The sequence below is a fragment of the Notechis scutatus genome, chromosome 2, assembly GCF_049901735.1.
Source record: "Notechis scutatus isolate UNSWTSFEM ecotype Mainland chromosome 2, rNotScu1.2, whole genome shotgun sequence".
NCBI lineage: Eukaryota > Metazoa > Chordata > Lepidosauria > Squamata > Elapidae > Notechis > Notechis scutatus.
Window position 1 is genome coordinate 156,073,233 of NC_142010.1, and position 19,897 is coordinate 156,093,129.

The 19,897-nt window shown below is 39.4% G+C and overlaps 1 long non-coding RNA gene across 1 annotated transcript; it reads right to left on the reverse strand.

Annotated features, from left to right (window-relative positions):
• Positions 1–1,318: 1,318 nt before the first annotated feature.
• On the reverse strand, positions 1,319–19,152 carry LOC148132351 (uncharacterized). Its single transcript, XR_015747869.1, has 2 exons — positions 18,976–19,152; positions 1,319–4,643 (listed from the first exon to the last, which is right to left on the reverse strand). It is a non-coding gene; the product is annotated as an uncharacterized LOC148132351 (long non-coding RNA).
• Between the last annotated feature and the right edge of the window lie 745 nt (positions 19,153–19,897).

Consider the following 19,897-nt stretch of genomic DNA (forward strand, 5'->3'; position numbering starts at 1 on the left):
CGTGTAATGTTTTAACTGTCTAGCCGAATTCACTGCCACGAAATGTGTCTATGATGGTTGTTGGCTTGGAGAAGGAAATGGTGTTGAATTAATTTGGTCTAAACTGGCAGAGAAATCTTTACATTACCTGATTCTTTGTTTGTAATTACTGGTGCAGACTAGAATGCTACTCAATAGCAAGTCTCCAGATCTGAAACTTCAAAAGGAGATTGGCAACTTTTGAACCTACGTAGGAGCATACATAGAACATTAATCTACTTCTCGCTAAGGTGTTTGTTTTGGCCCTTGTACTCTAGGTGAGGGTTTGCCTGATAATACCAAAAGCAAACAGTCTCTTGTTATAGAAAATGAAAGCATTTTTAAGAACCTTTCTAGTCTAGATTTCTTTCTGACATACTGTTTTTTTTTCTGTGCAGGAGAAACACCATTATGCGTTAACCCATACTTGTAAATCCAAGACACAAATTATCAATTCACTGACAGAACTAGGCTTGCCTTCTTGTGGGAGGGCAAAATAGGGTATTATTCTTGGCATGTGTACATACAAGCTTACGACTCCATTCATGTATGACTTCATCTGTTTTAAAAAAGATTTTTATTCCATGAGTTCATGGTTCATAAATGCATAAATGCAATGCCTTGATCGAATTATATATGCATGACCATATTCTAGAATCCTGGGGCTGAAATTTATATGGTCCTGGGTCTTCAAAGTAAGATTTTCCATAAACTTTCCAACTCTGTAGCTAAAGTATCTGAACATTTTCAGTGCAACGTTCTCTGCAGTATCTGTACCTAAAGGAATATTGTAGCAATTGCAGGCACAGGGAATATGGGCAGCAGTACAAAATGGTGGTTGCCATCTGGAGCAAATTAAATGTGTCAACATCCGTAGCGCCCTGCTATGATTTCAACAAGTTGTATGTCCCACAGATTTTGGTATTGTAGGGAGGTAAAAAGTGGCTCCAGACATATACTTACTTGGAAGTAAGTGCTATTGTTGCCAATGCCCTTTTTTCCATGACTGTCCAATGTGGCAGGCTTAATTGTATTTTATTATTTTTTTCTTTGAATGAGACCTACTGAATAAGACAGCATATACCCAAATATGTAGCATGAAATACCTGCATATGTTGCTAGGATAGACAAAATCTGTAAGAATGTGGAGGTAATTTCCTTTCTTTCAGACAACTATCCCTGCTTCTGAATTTTGGCTCTTGCCTTCAGAGTGAAATCTCCGCTTCCAAGGATTAAATGTAGAAAAAGAATGGGAACATATTTAAATTCTTCTTGCCTTTATATAAACAGTGTTGTCACATCGTCTAAGACATATTTTATTTTCAGCACATTTTACATTTCTGGGACCAATTCATTCAATAACATTGTGGCTCTGTAATCTAAAACATGTGCCATATAATAGATTACAATTTACTGTGCCTGTTCAAACTTTCTAAAGTTGATTAAGACACTATAAAATATATATACATTCAGTATCCATGAGAAACTCTTCAAATGACATTTTGATGGCTTAGCAGGTACACTAGAGAATCATACTGTGTTAACAGACAGCAAACTCCATTGCAAACATATTGTTGTTTTGCATCAACTTAAACATTGTGGCTTTCTCCATAAATTCTTGGGAGCTGGGGCAGGTAAAAAATCATGTTTATATTTCCCATTTTCTTCCTTTGGAAGAAAGAATTGTCATTTTATCTAGAAAAATAATTTCCAGGAAAAAAAATCTTAAAACTGATTTTTTAAAATCAGGTGTTCCAGAAAAGATTTTTATGTAAAAAGATTCTGCTTTGTTCACATGATTTTATGAAGAGTGTAGGTGTCATCTTTCATTTGTAACCCTCACACAGCTTCTTGTATTCTTTTTTCTTTACTACAGCAGATCCATTAGGAGACTGGGGGATGCGATTTAGGTATATACGCTTATCAGCCTTTTGTGTGGAAGTGCCTTCTAGTAGTGTATGCAGTAATATTTGAAAATCAGCTATCTGGTATAGAAGTTGTGATGTTGAGCATATGATGGTCTTTGCCTACCTCAGCTACTAGATGGGTGGTAGTGGACAAGTCACTTCTCTGAAGAATTGAGGATGAAGTGCCACTCTATCTTAGAAAGAAAGTGGGCAGGGAGAGAGGCCTCACATGTTCTAGGGGCCTGAAGGTGCTATTTCTGCAGCCTCCAGGAGGCTGCTGTACTTTGGTCTGCTGCGTTTTTGAGGTAAGGAACCACCTTCCCTTATAAAATCTCTGGCATAAGCACCAAACTTGCTTAATCTAATTATAATAATTATTAATATTAATAATCCCACCAACACCCATAACAAGGACTAACACCCAGAACATCTCTTATCCATGGTGCATGACCACTGTTGTTACTTTGTTGTATCTTCCTACTTATATATAGCTCCTGATCAGCAAAAGGTTATCAACTCTGGCCTGCATCTCTGCAGAGCTATCTAAGAGAAACCAAGGCTAATAGTTTAGATGTTGTTTCCATTAAACTGAATCACCTTATTTATTTGCTCTACTCATATCCCCTCTTCCCTTTTCCTAAAAGGTCTATAATGAGCATTCAAATGATCTCCTCCTTAAAACAAGGCATATTAGCTTCAGTACATATATATAGACCTGCCACTTGCAGATTATTCATAGGTTCTTGAGTTTATGACTAAACCTCAGAACAAAAAAAGAGCATGAAGCTTTGACATATTTTCTGAATTGATTGGTCTTCTAAATTATAATTTTGCCATCCTCCCAATCACCCTGTACAAACAGGGACTTGATAGCCCACAAAAAAATAATACCAAACCCAACTCTACTTAGGCTTTCCGAAACTGAGTTTTATCCCATCTTCCCCTGAATATTTTTCCAGTTATCAAATCTTTTTCAAATAGTTTGCATTTTCTGCTTCAAATCCTTGTCAAGCATAAGCATTCTGTTATTCCACAGATATGACTTGATTCCAGAGAAACTGGCTTGATTTCTTGTCTTGTGAACATCACTAAGTCCCATCCTCCACAGTGACATCAATGTATCCATAGTAACTACTGACGACTGTTCTTCAAAGTGGAAGGACGGAAGGAGATCAAACAATATGTGGCTTAACAATGAATAAGCTTGGCAATACATGCACACCATAAATTGGTGCCCCAGAGGAAATTGGAAAAAATTTTGTTATTTGCTAGAGAAAGGCCTTTGGAGAAAAACTGGATAGGTGAGGACCAGAGGATGGCAGGAAGATAGAGCACACTTTTGGTGTCACCTAAATCACTTAAGATACCTCTGATGAGCTGTCGAGGTATACTTAAGTAAAACGCCCATTTGAATTATGCCCAATGCCCAATGACTACAAATTCATGTCAGTGACCCTCAGATGCAACCAATCTCTGTGACGGCTCTCAACTCATGGCAGAAGTTATGAGTTGCAATACGTATTTTGCAGTTTAAATCCTGAAAATGGGAGTCTACACTGATAGCTGGATAGATAAGAATGAGAGCAAAGAATGCCATTGCTGAAGATGAAGGCATTGTGTACTGAAGATTTCTCTTTCTGACAGAGTGTTAAAAGAAGGAAAGGAGGGATTATGCTAAACAAATAATACTTGCCAGTCTTGACTTCAAGATTCCCATTTGACACCATTGCCTATTTTGCCTTGAAACCCCCCCCCCCACCAAAAACAAACAAACATTCCCTCCCCCCCAAAAAAAACCAGATCTCCAAGATATTGTACAGTGGCTTTCCTGAATAGACTGCAATTTCAGAAAATGAACAAGATGCACCAGATTAAAAAAAGCTTCCCTTATGACAGGATAGTATTGTTATCTCAGCTACCAATTTTGGAATGTTCAAAAGGGTGTCAGATGAGCAATCAGGCACATCAAATTCATGGGACATTATCCCACATGATTTTCTTAATTCCTGGGTCTCATTGTAGTCATTTGGAACTCTTGACTCTAGGATATTTTACCATACATGGTGAAAATAGGAGCAGCAGTAGATTATGGGAGTAAGGCTGAATTTTTGCACTTCTCCTTTCAAGTGAGTAAGGCAAAAATAGGATTATTTGGATGAAGATGTTCAACGTGATGAGATTTGAATGCCCAGAAACCACAACTGAGAGGGGTACATTTTTAAAATAATATTTTTTATATGTTGAGCACCTTATATGAAATTTTTTCCCCTGATTTCAAGAAGCCACTAAACTTAAATAGTGAGCATTCTGGAGGGGAAAGAATAGCTATAAATCTATTAGAAATTTAGGAAGAACAAAGCAAGTCATTTTCAGCATTCAAAATGTTGATTGTAAAAGAGTTAATTTTTATAAATAAATCTTAATTATTTTCTGTCCTTCACCTGCTGTGGCTTCATAACAATGAATAGTATTATATTTTGGAATATACCAGAATCAATGTGATATCTCACTATTTAGGGATTCCCCACATGAGGGGACCACTTAAGCGATATTCAAGAAGGCGGTAGGATTAAGGTGTCATATATTATATGCCTGTCTACCCACATTCAATCTACTTACTTAAAGGGATCTACACTAAAACAGTTTACTCACCAGAGTGCCTGCTGAAATTACCTTTTAAACCAAAATGGAGAACATAGTGTGGAGCTTTGTGAGCATCTATCATAGAAATGGAAAAAAGCAGTGATGAGCAAACACTCCTTTGCTTTATTCAAAATGACTTTCAGCCGAGCCTTTGTGGGAGTCCTTGATGCTCTCTGAGCTTGGTTGTTTTCATGCAGACATTTCATTATCCAGCTAGATAACATCTTCAGAGCACAGTTCAGCCGAGGCCTTGGAAACTGTTTTCCAAGTCACTTCCTACTTTGCTACGATGGAAGGATACAATTTCTAGTATTCTATTTATTGTTCGCTCAGAAATGTAGTTTGGATTCACCCACCCATAACAGACCTCTCTACAGATTAAGAAAAAAGGGAGCAGCTTTTTTTTCTAATGTAAGCTGGATAAAGTATGTGCCAATATTAAAAGTAGTTAAACAAATTGAAGGATGCCATCACACACACACACACACACAAGCTGTGAACCGCCACAAATGCATACCAAAACAGATCGTTAATAATTTGTGTGCCATCTCCAAGAAGCACTTCCATTAGCACCCAATGCCTGTTTCTGAATCTGCAGAATGACTTTGATTAGGCTTCTTGAACGTTTTCTTGGGAACTTATTGAGAAAATAAGTGTTTATCCAACACTTTTGGGGAAATATTCCTCAAAGCATTGTTTAACTGCACACGTTTTCCTCGGGATGGAGTTTATTTTATTCTCACATGTAAGTCTGAACAAGATAAATCAGGAGAGCGAGGGATGGGAGTATTTTTTTTTTTTTTTTTGCCTCAGCACCCTTGCCTCAAGGGAGGAAAGAATGTTTTCTTGGGTGGAGAGCTGATTTTCTATTAAGAACTGCATTCCAGCAGTAGGTGGGTCTGAAGGCAGTAATGGGCAGGATCACCTCCTTCATTCTTTCTCCAATCCATTTTCCTTTTCGCAACCTTTTCAGTTATTGCCTTCTTTCTCTCTCTCTCTCTGCCCCCATTCTTCCTTCCCCTCCTCTTCCTCATGTCCTGCCCAATAATTTACCATAGAAGGGAGAGCTTGTTCTGCCAGAAACATGATCCTGAGGATCTCAGATAGAGACCTTGTGAAATCAGGCCAGTTACATGCTGTGATCGCAAGTAGTCCACGTTTAAATGATTGGCTCGTCCTCTATAATCTTCTTAGGTGAAATAGCATTGTGTTTTTCATCTGTAAACTTCACTGAAATGAACAGGAATTGCATAGTGCCATATCAGTTTACACTGGGAGCAAATGCATTCTATTCTTCCGTTTTTATCATCCTGGTTCTAGCATATTATTTCCTACTTTTTATTAATCTGCCACCTGATCTCCTTCTCTCAAATACAGTTCTCATACGAAGCCTTGCCTGTCTGTTACAGATAGTCCTTGACTTACAACAGTTCATTTAGTGACTGTTTGAAGTCATGTCACTGAAAAAAGTGACTTAGGACTAGTTTTTCACACTTATGACCATTGCAGCATCCCTCATGGTCACGTGACCCAGATGCTGGACAACTGATTCGTATTTATGACAGTTGCAGTGTGTCAGAGTCACATGATCACATTGTCAGCTTCTGACAAGCAAAGTCAATGGGGAAGCCAGGCTCACTTAACAACCATGTTCCCTTAACAATTGTGGGAAGAAAAGTCATAAAACGGGCAACATTCACTTAACAACTGTCTCACTTAGCAACAGAAATTTTGGGCTAAATTGTGATTGTAAGTCGAGAACTACCTTTAGTTGTCTTAAGTTTTCCTGCACTGTTGAAATATTCATTGCCTTTCTTGGTCCTCATATTCTTTGGGCATTTCATTGTGTACCTCTGGTACAAGTTCCTAAACAAATGGGCAAATCAAGAGCCTGGATTCTAGAAGTATTACAAAGCTTAATTTCTGGATTTGTGTGCCAAGGCCACAGGACAGCATGTTCCAGCATATTTTCTTCTTCCCAATAAACCAGAATTCCTAGCAGTTTGGCCTAATTGTCTTGTGCTCAAGTGATACGAATTCTTGTAAAAACAAGTTACGAGTGAACTCATCTCTGGTCCAGCAACACTTTCAGCTAGGTGTTTCGTTATAGTTGAAGGAACGCACAATGGCCTTGTCCTCAGATGCTCCCAACTGCCAGGTTAGCATGTGGGGTGGGTGGGGACAAGTATTTACCTTTAGGCATACCAGTGGAGCAGGAAATGAAGTGGCAGTAGCAGCTGCTTCCTCCCTTTCCTTTTTAGCCCTTCTGCTCGCTCGCTTCCATCCACGATAGCACCAGGAAGGAAAGGCAGCCCTGGTTGTTGCAACCTGGGAGTGCCAGGCCATCCCTGGAAATTGGAGGTGGGGGGGAAAGGCACCATGAATCACTGAATCTGCAGTTCCTGGCTCTGTCTCGAACATTTCCAGGATGGAAGTGGAATTGGAGCCACAGACCCCTGTGCTAACCTTGGCAAAGGCATCATTGCACCACCCTCATCTGCCAATTGTTTTGATATGTCTATTGAACACTAGATGACACAGAGATGAGTGTTTTTTATATTTAAAAAAGAATCAGAGGCCCATTGCAGAAGAGGGGAAAAATGTTGAAATTGCAAATGACCAGGGCAGGAGAGGAAGACCTGTTCAGTTCAATGCATTATTAAGAGCACTGCAGGAAAGGCTCCCCTATTTCCCAAGCAAGCACACACCCAACCTACAGTGGGCAGGATTCAAAGTTATCTCTGCTTTGGGGGTGTTCAAATCTTGCATGCTCTGCTTGACGGTAATGGATCCAGCTGGCGTTTGCTCCCACGCCTACCCTAGGCTATCTAGCACACAATAGGGGCTTTGTATTGTAGCTCTACTATATGGGAAGGGAGGCTGTGGCATTACATTAAGAAGGGACATGGAGATCAAGGGGCAGCCAGAGCCCAGGAATTCAAAATGGGGAATTATAATTGCAGAATGTTGGGGTCCTAGACTCGAAGAGCAGGCAGCAGTTGTAGCTAGGAGGGCCTTTGTACAATGTTTTTATTGTGTACCAGTGGTGCCAGTTCCTAGACTGAGGGGCTCTACTGACAGTCACTCATGCCTGAGTCACCTTCCTTTTTGACTACTATAATGTGCTTTACATGGGGCTGCTTTTGATGAGTATCCAGAAGCCTCAGCTGCTGCAAAATGCAGCAGTGCAGGCACTTCAGTGTGTCTCTTGCACAACACACATTATACCTCTGCTCTGCAAGCTAGTCTCTTTCTGGGTCCAATTCAAGGTGCTGGTTTTACAATATGACATGGCATGGGTTTGACCTTTTGCAACCTTCTGACAAGAAAAATCAATGGGGAAGCCAGATTCATTTTACAACTGTGTTACTAACTTAAAAACTGTAGTAATTCACTTAACAACTGTGGCTAGAAAGGCTATAAAATGGGACAAAATTCACTTAACAAATATTGAGGTCAGTAGTGGTCGTAGGTCAATTGTTTGGTCTTCATTGATTGTCAAACCCTTGTTGTATACCACCCGGAGTCACTTGTTTGTGACATGGGTGGCCATTTATTATGGGTGGTATTTAATCAAAAAAAAAAAAAAACCCACAAGTGGAAGCCATCTTAAGAACGTACAGGAAGGAAGAAGGTCAGCGTCATATATTGTGTCCCATTCAGGACATTTTGCCCCTTGAGAATGAAACTCAAAGTGGTGCTGCTTCCTATGTAATGGGAAGGTCTCCTGTAGTCCCTCCATGAACAACAGCTGCGCTAAGCTATAATTAGAGAGCATGACAACAATTAATTAGCAGGGATTCATGCATATGTGTATGTATGCATATGCATTTATTTATTTAATTTCTACCGCCACCCATTTCAGCCAACGCTTTAAGAGAGAGAGAAAGATTATTTTTTCCCCACTTGAATTTATTGACAACGGGCATCAAGATAGGCTTCACAGTGTCTTTTGACTATAATGCGAGGAGTCCTCCTATAGATGATGGTATCACATGGATGTTCGATATAAAAATAAGTAAACAAGGAGTGTAATTCTGCATGAAATCCTTAGTGTGGGGTGTGCACATGCAGAAGTGGAAGTGTGGATGTGTGTACTACACACACACACATATACACCAATACACAAATCTTCAGCCTTTCAAACTTCTGTTACTCCTGTCTCTGTGCCTCTCTCTTTTACTCATTTCCAGCCTTTTTTCCCTTCCAAACCATTCCAATCTTTCCTCTGGATTCATCCTTTTTGTTGACTTAGACATGCTTCATAATGTTGGCTCATTGAGCTCTCAGACTGATTCTCCTTCCATTCCTGCATTTTAAAGACCAGGATTCTGCTGCCTCTCTCACATCCCTGTAACATAAGCAGCCACTGCCCAGACTTTATCACAAATTCCTTTGGCAAACATAAAGAGTTTTCAGCATACAATGAAGATAAAGTGTTTGTTTTGTTTGTAATTGAGTTATAACTGCAGAAAGAATAGTTTTTTAATAAGTACTGGAACTGAAAACCAGAAATTGGTTTTAATCAGGACTAACACTGATGATATTACCTAGTTTGGGTAATGAAATGTCTGCAAGAAAACAAGCAAGCTCAGAGACCACCAACGACCCCACAGAAAAGGTTTTGTAAAGTAAGTTGCCATGTTTTAAAATATCACTAAATTATTTTTTGTCTGGAAACATGGCATGTCTAGGAACAAACGTGACAGAAGAATATCCCAGCAAACAAATGATTAATAAATTTGATATTTTTTTGGTCTAAGTTGGTTATCTTTCCAGTTTTGCTATTTGGTGTGCTCATTGGTGTCCTGCTTTATAGGATAGTTGTGTAGGTGTTCTCATTCTGAAGATGCCCTCAGTTTGTCAGTTTATATTAACATATGTTAATTTCATTGATGTTGGCATCCTCTTTTGTGATCATGCCCAAATCCCCAAATGGTAAACCTATCTCACTTTTTTCTACTCTCATTCTACCAATGCGTTCTCTGCTTTAATACTAAATCTCTCTTCATTCTCTCATCTTTGTTCAAGAAGCCCAACTAGAAAGTCTTTGAAAGTTGTGAACAGCATGAAGGCTTTAAATAACTCCATAAAAATGACATCCACTGAAGTTTTACAGTTAGAGCAAGATTTCAGCACACAACATCTTTTGTCATAGAAGCAACAAAGGAAGTTCTTTTCAATGTTGGGTGAATTTAAGAACTGCAGACACAGTTCTTGGATGTTTGTTATGAAAATGTCATAATTCAGAACAGATATGTGTTGAATTTGCATTTACAGAGGGGATGTTGAAGTAATATACTATTTGTTGTTTTGCCCAGTGGTTTCCTGAAGCGTATCTCCGCTCAACCAGATAGGTCGTTAGTTCTCCTTGAGTTGGTCTAGGAATAAATATTTTGGAGTCTGGTCTGTATAATAACCAGATTCTGATTTTGCCTGTGCAACAGGTAAGTTGTAAGTGCTATATTTCCTGGCTCTTTGGAAAGAGTTTATTGCTTTGTCTTTCAGGGCTAAATTGTGCAGTTTTAATTTCACAATGGTCTTTAACCATTGTTTTTAAAAGCGAGTTGTTATGGATAAGATCAGGATTCAGGCAACTGCATGTGAGAATGGTTCTTTCACACACTTCCCTTCTGCTACAGTCTCAATAAAAATTCTCCTCCAAAGCTGCGATTCTTCCAAGTGGGAAGTTGCTAAACTGACTAGACTAACATGTTCAGTGAGGATCAGTTTTTAGTAGATCTTTGTCCAATTCTATTTTGTTTTTAACATTGGCCTGTCAGTTGCAGCTATATATTCAAAAATGTCTCAAGTTTTCTCCGTTTAAAAAAATGGCTCCCTTTTTGCTAAACCAGCTGAAGTGAGCAAGTTTCATTTCATGTGCTGAATCAATGATTTGGAAGAGGATGCTGAACTCCTTCTTTTCTTAATGTTTTCCATCAGCCTATTTCTACGAATTTTAGGCTTCAGACTAAGAAATAGGGGCAGCTGGAGGAACGAAGGGGGGGAAAAAACATCCTGGGAAAAAGAATTCTTGGCTAGGGGGGATATATGAGACTCAGCTCTCTGTCTCCATTCATGACTTGTCTGCTTGAAATCACATTTACTAGATTCTTTGTGCTCTACTGCTCTTTGGTAGGGACCAAAACCAAATCTGCTGCTACTGCAGCAGCTGAATAGGGTATTCTAAGTTATAATAGGACCATCTGTCTGCCACTCAGGGAGCACTCACAAAATTTTTCCTCCAATCTGATGGGACATCATATCATCCTTGATTCCTTGCTTAGCAAAAACCAGAGTTCTACAGTAATGTTATAGTTGCATAGGGTCCCTGCCCCCCTGCCAAAGTATCATATTAACGTGATTGTGTATAATATATTAAGAGTGGGGCTCAATCTTTCAGATCGTTCAATCCAAGAATAGAATAGAATAGAATAGAATAGAATAGAATAGAATAGAATAGAATAGAATAGAATAGAACTCATTCTTGGATTTTTAAAAGACATGCTTTGGGTGCTTTTAATAATACCAGGATATATGAACAGAAAACAAAATTCACCTAACTGACAGAAAAAAAATTGATCTAAATAAACAGGAATATAGTTATCCAAAAGTTAACGTATCAAAACAATATATAAAATCTCTGTGCCAAATTAGGGTCTGATATGAAGATCTTGAATTCAGTTCCGTGAATCCCAATCTGAAATTTAATTTTGAAACAGAACAACCCTCTTTCTTGTAAGGTCCCTCTGTAGGCCTCAGAGCTACCTTAGACTAATAGTATCCAGATCATGCGTACCCTCTAGATTCCAAGAATTTGTCTCTGGCATAGCCCTTAAAATCTTTCTCTAGGGAATGCTAGAGAAAATCTAGAGAAATCTAGAAATTTGGGGGAGGGGGGGATTTGCTGACATTTTTCTCTTCCTAATCTGAGCTATTATGGCCAGCTTTATGTGCACTAAATATGCATTTATACATTAGATATTATTTAAAGGGGGTCAATCCATTTTCCAAAGCACCAAAAGGCAAGACAAGAAACAACGGATGGAAACTAACCAAGCAGAGAAGCAATCTAGAACTAAAGAGAAATTTCCTAACAGTGGGAACAATCAACCGGTGGAACAGCTTGCCTTCAGAGGTTGTGGGGGCTCCATCACTGGGGGCTTTTAAAAAGAGACTGGACACCATTTGTCTGGAATGGTACAGGATCTCCTGCTGGGGCAGGGGTTGGACTAGAAGACCTCCATGGTCACTTCCAACTCTGTTATTCTGTTATTTGCTTACCGTTGAAAAAATTGATTGATTACTTACAGATCCTCCTACGCACTGAGATTAATTTTTGAATTGGTTGCCTCCAGTTTGGGCCTCTTATCAAAGGATCGACAGAAAAGAGGGGATTGGTACTAAGTTCTGTATCATTTGCACCACCCAAACAGTTTGAGAGTCAGCTTTGATTGGGTACCATTTTTGGAAGTCTGTTTCCTTTTCTTTTCAGAAAACCGTCCATGAGATGTGGTTCTATTTTTAGAAGAAAGTTCTAGGCAGCAGATCAAAATGTTTATCTCCAGTTTCATTAAAGGCAATACGTTTTGTTTTAAAATTTAGAAGCCCATTTTCCCGTCCTCCTACTATATATATTTCTTCTGTCATTTAATCAGTGGTTGCACGGAGGATTGGTTTTTCTGGCACAGTAGTGAGCCTTGTGAATGCTCATACTTCAACATGTGCTGAGATGGATCTCAAATTGCCATTTCCCCCTCCAGTCTACATTTGGCAAATTTTCTAGATTATTGTTAAGTCACAATTGCCGTGTTGGTGCATTCACAAGACCTGCCTATCACATTGCCTAAGGAATAAACTCAGCTCACTTTGTGTTTGCAACATAAAACTATCATATAAGAAAAACAATCCCATGAATGGGCTTCTTGTTTTCTTAATGGGACGCATCAGACACGTGGGTTTGCATTTTCACACAATCATGCAAATCCAATCCCTGCTTTGAATCGTCCAGACAAACAAATAATTGTAATAGCAATGCGCCATTTTAGGTGTGGCTCATAAAATACCACTACTGAAATGGCAGAAATTAAAAGTGCTGCCATTAGAATATACTCTAGAGTATATTATTAAAGGTTCCCAAATGCCAAGATGGGAGATATTTTCTTTTGTTGAACCGTATGTAAAAAATTTAGCTTAAGAATTTTTTTTATGTTGGCCTTTTTAGAATTTTCTTCTCATTCCGAAAGGATTAGTCCCAGTATTAACATGCAATATGCTGAAATTTATAATTATGCAACTGCCATTTTATTTTAATTATTTTCAATTTTCATCTGTGATTCTCACAACACAAACAGAACAAACGGCGAAATGCCAGCAGGAATTAAGAACAGTATCTTACAAACTCATATAAGTATGACTAAGTTTGCTAAAGACAAGCAGTAGAAGGAAGGAAGCCTGTTGTACAAAAAAGGCAGCTCAACTTTCTGCGCCCCACGAGTCAGGCTTGGTCAGATGGTTCAACAAGGCAATCTCCCACCGTCTACTTCAATGACTGTTGCACTCTGGTTTGCTTTCAACCCAAGGGGATGATTCTTTGAGACGTTTTACACGAGAATCCCGATCTGTATGCTTAAATTGTTTCTTCTCCATCCTAGACCCTAAATAGGATAGTCTGAAACAAAATGGAATGGGATGCTGTGCACAGTGTTCAAGATCACGAAGATAAATGGCACTCTAGATTTTCCAAGGCAGAGCTGTTTGTATGTGCACATTTATCAATCTTGACCAAAGATCAAATTCTCTGGGGATCAGTTTGTGGCTCCCAGGATTTAATTAAATTTCTAAAAGATGTGATAGCTGGGAAGGCCAGAGGAGATGGAAGAGAAAAATGCATAGGCTTAATTAATCTCTGCTTATTGCTACAAATCAGGTCCATTGTATTATATACAAACTAATAAATTTGTGTTCTAATCCAACTTTTTGTTGGATGGAAACAAAGGAATTTAATGAATATTTCCTTGGATGTTAGTGTAACAAGAATTTGCAATATATAGAATATACCATATACATAATAATATACAGAAGTCTTTGCTCAGGATTCACTTTCATTCATATTTATGGTTGATTTGTTTATGTTCATATTAAAAAGGAACAGGAAAACTACAGATCACTTAAGGAGCAGAGAATGTTCTGAATCAATGAAATGAAAGAAGAATTGGTAACAGTAGCTGTAGTGACACTGTGCATGAAGTATTACAAATTCTACTTCAACTCTTCGAGTGCCCATGAAGTACAGGAAATTTGAGTTTCTCTTTCTTGATCAAGATGGTGGCAGCAACATTGCCTCCAAGAGAAACTAAATTGGAACAAGCTACTGGACTACAGCAAAGGAAGAAGCTCGGCACAGAGATGGTATTGATTCTTTTTTCCTTTCCCCATGGTAGATAATAAGATTTCACCAAGATACGTCTGGTGCTTGCTAAGTGAAGACTATTAATGTGGAAAAAGGTTGCTCTGGAGTACATAATACAATTATTTAAACTGGGACAAGGCAGTTGAATGAATGCCATCGACATGTGTTTTCTCAAAAAGATAGCAACGAGGAAAGGGAGAATGAATTTAATATTCATTCATAGACCAACTGGATCCTTAGCAGGTTTGAGCATAACGTCAGGAAGGTAGCCTTTGCTCACCCCTACATATAGTAAAACTCTCCTGTATACGTTGCATTCTTCAGTGCCATGCAAAGCAGGAATTAAGGGGAAATGGGATGGGAGACACCGCTGTCCAAGGCAGGGCAATGGTGATTCATTTGCACTCTTGCTAAGCGCCAAAGTCAGTGGAAAATACCAACTCTGCCACACCCAAGGCGTATATTCAGACCACTAGGCTACATTCTCTTTAGAGTATTTACGTACAAGGTGAGACCCCGTCCCCAAATATCACTGAGGCAGAAAATCCAACCAGTACCATTCACGTGAACTTCTCCAGTTCTCCAACTTCTCTTGTAGGCTTCTCCAGTGTAAGCTTTGAAGCTACTGTGATATTACAAAGCTTCTGTTTATTTCACTCCAGTATGTTTTATTTCCACCAACACTAGCTTTTCATTGTTCCACTGTAGGGTCATTTTTACAGTTACAGCTTTAATTGTTGTTTAACCTGGGACTGTTCAGTACATGTCATTTCTGGAGCTTAGATTATGATTCCCATTCCTGTAGCAGGATTCTGATAAGCTTTCACTGCTGTCCTTTTGCTGTATTCTTTGTTTACTGCTTCTTTTTCTTTGCTTCCACAATTCTGGCCACATCAGTCGTAAAAAGGCACATACATTTGAGAATGATGAATTGAAAGCATCAGCCTCTGTCTGCCTATTGGGTCAGCTTTGAAACCTGATCTGAACTTCTAGGTATGGTTCCTTTCACCTCTTTGGGCTAAACAGGAGAAGGGAGCTGGTTCTAAATAAAATTAAATATCCGTGTTGGAAGGCAATTTTTTCATGAAAAGCTGCATTAAAAGATTCTGTGGAAGGATGGAAAGAGCACACAATTGCAGGTAAATTGCTTTGCCTGGCAGATGTACTATTAATTGTGATTTACCAACCAGTATTCTGCCAGTGCTACTAGCCACCATGGTTTCTTAGTTCAACACCCAATTATAAAAGTTAAAGTGAGCACGTGCAGTTTATCTTGTGACCCTCCAAACAAAATAAAATGGGGAGTTGTTACTTGGTGAAGCCAAGGAGGCAAAGGAAGGCAAATTTTTGTAGAAAAAGATATGTTCTCCTGCATGAAAAAATTCTTATTTTTTGAACAGATTTTGAGAGACACGGAGAACAGAATCTATCCGCCATTGATCTTGGGTTCCTTGTGCTGTTTGCCATTGAATAGCCTCCCATTCTTTCCTCACTCTCCCATTTGTACACTTCATCATGAGCTACACAGTGATTCCCCAATAATCTTGGCCTGGGCTATTTAGATACAATATTACAACTATTTGTAAATAGGGACATATGAAAATTGGTCTCTTGGAGAAACTAGACAGTACAATAATACCATGCCCAACTTTATTCCTGCACAAATACAAGTTAGCTCTTAGAGACTCATGCACTGAAAGGCAAACACTGTGCAGAATCTGACTCCTTAGGAAAACCAAAGGAATATGGAGGTGGTTTTCCTCTTCCATTTGAGACAATGGGAAACGTGACGTATTGTGCAATTTGATCATCATCCTCTCAAACATTTACTTTTCATTCTTTACAGCAATACATAGAAATATGTGAGACATCTGTGAAAGACGGTTTTTTTTCTCCCCAGTTTTTAGTTTAATATTGTAAATGAAACTAGTTCTGATATTATGCCTGTAGTAGTTCCATTGTATTTTATTTTGTCTTTATGTGTATGCATTCTCTGAATTTCTAATTTGAATAATGAAAAGGAGGGGAAAACCCAAAACCAAAAAAACCCAAGTTTATTCAGATGCCGCTAGTTCCACTGATTAAAATCTTCCCTCACCAATTAAAATGAGCCGTTAGCTCTTAAGTGGCTGGAAATTCCATCTGATGAAGCTATTCATTAACCTAAACAAAACTGGCAAGTGATGCCAAGCCAAGGCTCTAGAACCTTCACAATTCACAAAGCTATCTTTGTTTGTCATGGTTATTCCAACATTATTCCAACATTTTGCTAATACGTTATAGGAAACACAAAAGGGAGAGCCATAATTGCAAAGTCCATGCAATATTTTATGAGTTTATATAATTAATATTACAATTATATAGTTACGATGGGCTGAATACATGGAAGGAATCCATGGTGGATAGCAGCTTCCTTCCTCAACTGTTATAAAACAGACTTCTCTTTCCATGTCAACTATGAGAAACATCAAAGTAGATTTAGTGAAAATAACCAGAGAGGACTTTTCTTCAATGATAGAAAATAGAGACTCGACAAGAGCAATATAGTGACCAGCCAGATACCTATTTTTTCTCCTTTTCCATGGTCGTACAATTTTAGCAGTAGGCAAACTAGGGGCAGTGTGGCAAGCGTGTTACAGTTTTGGTACCTTTTCTATTCTCAAGCTGAAGCAAGGTCTTTACAACTACTGCAGAATTCAGGTTCTGTAGAAACAAGACAATTTGACTTGTCAAGTTTTTGTATTGTTTCTGAAGAGATGGTGCTGGTATTGGAAGAGGCGAAAAATTAAATGGCTGAGCATCAAGAAAGAAGCCCTCATCTTCATCTCTTCTAAAGAAATTGAATTCTTCACCATGACCTTCACTGAGCACAGCCTGCTCAGATCCTCCCATGCTCAAGAGCCTACATGAGGACAGTACAGATTCATCCATTGATTATTTTTTTCTCAGTCGAGGATATGGATCCTAGATTTCCGCTATATCCAATCACTAGAAAGCAACATGGCTGTAAGAAATGAAATGGCGGCGAGACTCTAAGGAATACAAAGTAGTGGTAAGAAATTAGCATTCGCGCCAGAACAGAAGAGAACTCCAAATGCTCAGAGACAAAGTGTCAGATCATGATCAGATCTGACATCTCTTTCATGTAACTCCAAACATTAAACACTTTTATTGGGGTTTTTCAAGGGAATACCCACTATTGTAGGAAAAATGTTTGGACACATTTTCCCGCCATAATTTCCCCAAAGATGTTGATCATGTGAGCGACTCTAAGCTCAAGAAAATCTCTTGGGAGACCAGTCCTGGCTTTCCTGCATCGTTTTTATTTTGATCCTTTGAGGAAAGAATAAAGGAAGGTCCCAGTGAATAAAAATAGCCTTTTCATGACGCAAATTGGGGCTGCAACTGGAATTTAATCCAAATGAGGCATGTTTTCCTTATACTGTAAGCCTAAATTAAATCATCTAAATCACGCTTGTGAAGAAAGAAAATCTTAGTGACTGTGCCCTATTGAAACAAGCGGTTTGGCGGAGACTGCTTGGATTCTCTGTCTCTGTCATCCAAACAGTCTTGGGTGGACAGTAATGCTGAAAATTTGCAGGGTCTTGACATGAGGTGAGAAAAACAAAATTCAGCTTGCCCTGCTGTACAGTGTCCCTATCAACCCCTGGATATGCCAGCAATGCTACAAGTTTACTATCAGTAAGCCTCTCTGGGCTTCAAGAATGGAAAATATGAGAGGGAGTGGCGCTGAAAATTGCAAAGATCTGTCGTTCCCAGCAGAAGAAATTTCACGCAGAAAAGAGAAAAGTGAGTCTACAAGGAAAGAATGAATCATTCTCCCAAGGGGTGTGAGCCAGGCAGAGTGTGATTGGTGCCATTTGAGGGTACCCCTCGCTGGAAGTGCCCTCACCCAAAACTGATGCCTCATCATGTTCCAATTGTCCTTATATAACTTAGCTGTGGGCGGTTACACAACCTCACAGGAGACTCAACAGAGGCGAAACCATTCAAGATTCCCAGCCAAACATACGTCTCCTCTTCCTGCGTGTGCCTTTGTTTACCAGATTCAGTCAGGAAAGCCGAATTCTTTATACATCAGCTGCCATTTGAAGTCTACAGCTTCCACATCCCTTTTCTGGCCTGCGCGCCATTTCAACCTGAACACACTTTTCACCATATCCCGGTTCTTCACCTTCCTACATCCCATCCCACCATCCATACTGAATATCGAGGCTGGAGAAGTGAGCTATTATTATGGAGGAAAGTGCTCTCCCTGAAGCATAGTGCAGAATTGAGGCTATCCCAGTCACCACCACGATTATCCCTGACTTTGCCACTGATTTGAAAAGAAAAAATGTATTATGCCTACAGAGATTTCTTCCTCAAGAGAAATTTCCTGAAGGACCTTCAACTCTCTGCCTATTCTGGAAAGGCAGCTCTTGCATAACAAAGTTAAGAAACCAGAGAGTTCATCCTAAAATTTTTTTCCACCCCAGTTGTTGCGACTGACATTGTGGGGTGAAACAAATGTATGTCCGTGACTAACTGTGAAAGTAGCAGCACTTGCTACCTGCTAGGGCTTCGGTTAGAATTGAAAGAGCAAGAATCCAGTTTAACCAACTTTTTGTTCCTTCCGCTGACTCTACCCTGGAGAGGGTGTTAGGCATTGATTTCAACCGCAGCAACCTTAACCAGAGGTGGGTTTCCTGCCGTGCCAGCAAGCCTTGCTTTGGACCCCATCTAACTTCTCTTGAATCCCGCTCTCTGCCTGCCATAAAACTAGCTGCTCCCTGATTTATTTTCACACAAGTGAATGATTGATGAACCAAGGCCCCTCCATTATGAAATCAAACATCAGCCAGGGATGTTTTGCCATCCTGGGAGAACTTCTAAAGTATATCCAATCCATGCTGCAACACCACACTTGCAGCCAAGAAGCCAGGTTGCAAAACACAAATTTTAAAAAAGTACAAAAAAAAAGTTATTGCTTACCTAGCACTCAGGACATGCTGTGCAGAAAGGACTCAGCCCAGAGGTCTCTTGCTGTATAATTCCACCTTGAAAGAGAGAAGGAAAGAAAGGGCAAGGAAAGAGAGAGCGCGCGCGTGTGGTGTTTGTGTCCAGCTGCCAAGAATCTGAGCTGGGAACTTACCACAGTAAAGTCACTGACTTTTAGTCAAACAAGGGAAATCCTTTTTAAAACCTTGGCCCCGCCCAGACCAGTAATTATGAGGCAGACAGACGGAGGAGGGGCCTCCTTACTGTAATGTGTGGAGTCAGAATGACACCCTTTCATGTCTGCAAACTGCAGACAACCTTCCCGCTCCTGAGTATTTGGGGCAGAGGCAGTATTTAGGGAGTCAACATGATTATGGGTTACGAGGGGAGGGGGAGTCAAGGTTATTCTGGGACAAAGGAAAACTTGCTCAGCTCCAGAGTGGATTCCTCAAACTTGCCACACGTTTTGTCTGGAGCTGGATTCTCATCCGGTTTGCTATGCTGTAGAGTGTTTTTTTTTAAAAAAAAAATTTAGGACTGGTTCAATTTTTGTTTTTTTGAAACTTAGAAATGGAGATTTTTGTTCTGGGATGGAATGTTATTTTTGTAGCTTTCCTTTCAGGCCCAGCAAGTCTTAAGAAAGAGGAAATGTACACTTGGCCTTCAGGCTCTTGGAAGTACTTTGCATACCACAGCAAGTGTCCTGTTTTATAAAAGGTTGCTGCCCAGCGCTTAAAAAACTCCAAATTTCAGAAGGAAACACAGTCCCATTGGAAAACTCAGTCACCAGAAGCAGTTTGAATACATTGTCCATACATACCTTCCTCTGCCTCGCTTAGTTTGTTACAGTTGTTTGTTTTCTGTTAATGTGAACTTTTGGTTAAACAAAATCTTCAATCTAAACCAGTTGTTGAAC